The 1,137-nt window shown below is 40.3% G+C and overlaps 1 non-coding gene across 1 annotated transcript; it reads right to left on the reverse strand.

Annotated features, from left to right (window-relative positions):
• Nucleotides 1-699: 699 nt before the first annotated feature.
• On the reverse strand, nucleotides 700-806 carry LOC120267815. Its single transcript, XR_005538589.1, has one exon. It is a non-coding gene; the product is annotated as a small nucleolar RNA R71 (small nucleolar RNA).
• Between the last annotated feature and the right edge of the window lie 331 nt (nucleotides 807-1,137).

The raw sequence follows: 1,137 nt of genomic DNA on the forward strand, positions 1-1,137 counted from the left end.
TCTTGTGAGTCACATGCAAGGGGTGTGTCAAGTGTTTGGCATCATTGCCGGGGAATAGGAATTTTGGAAACACTTTAGACTTTGCTATTTAGCTATTCATCGTTTATACTATTTCACACTTTCTTATTCTATCATCACTATGATTTGTTTTTCTTTCTTTTATAGCATCTCTAGGTTATTCCCCGAGGAAACCCTTCGACATTATTTGAAGGAGATCTTGAACTTGAACGAACACTTCGTAGAAGGGGTAAAAAACGTGCACAAGAACAAAATCATTCAGCTGAAATAAAGGATGAAGGATCTGAAAACATGGCTGAACAAGAGGGACAACAAAGAACTCTTTCAGATTTTGTTAGACCCACTATTCATGGGACACAATCGAGCATTGTGAGGCCACCGGTAGTAGCCAATAGTTTTGTGTTGAAGCCGGCCTTTATTCTGATGGTTCAATAGTTTGCACAATTTAATGGGTTAGCCGATGAAGACCCGAACAATCATATCGAGAACTTCCTTGAAGTGTGTGACATGTTGAAGATCAATGGGGTTTCTGATGACATAATTCTCTTGAGGGCTATCCTATTCTCTTTGAAAGGAAGGTCCAAATAGTGGCTTCATTCATTGCCAAGAGCTTCCATCACAACTTGGAATGAAATGGTCGAAGCTTTCCTTGCAAGGTACTTTCCTCTGGGAAAATCGGCAAAGCTTTGTAATGAGATATCTTCATTTTTTCAGATGGAGCTTGAAACTTTGTTTGAGACTTGGGAACAATTCAAGGACCTTTTGTGAAAGTGTACACAACATGGGTTCCCCGAGTGGATGATTGTTCATATATTTTATAACAGGTTGAGCTCAAGCAACAAATAACTTTTAGATGCCACCGCAGTAGGTGCAATGGGGAACAAGACTCCTGAAGAAGCCTGGCAATTGATTGAAGAAATGGGTTTGAATAGCTACCAATGTAATGCAAAAGAAAGGAAGAAAGTGGCCGGACTCTATGGAATTGATGCGGTTACATCCTTGGCAGCCCAAGTAGAGGCATTAAGCAAGAAATTGGATACATTGACTTTACCAAGGATAGCTGTAATCACAAGTTGTGCTGGTTGTGGGGGTTTGCATATGCCATTGGTTTGTCCTATT

Source organism: Dioscorea cayenensis, chromosome 1 (genome assembly GCF_009730915.1).
Source record: "Dioscorea cayenensis subsp. rotundata cultivar TDr96_F1 chromosome 1, TDr96_F1_v2_PseudoChromosome.rev07_lg8_w22 25.fasta, whole genome shotgun sequence".
NCBI lineage: Eukaryota > Viridiplantae > Streptophyta > Magnoliopsida > Dioscoreales > Dioscoreaceae > Dioscorea > Dioscorea cayenensis.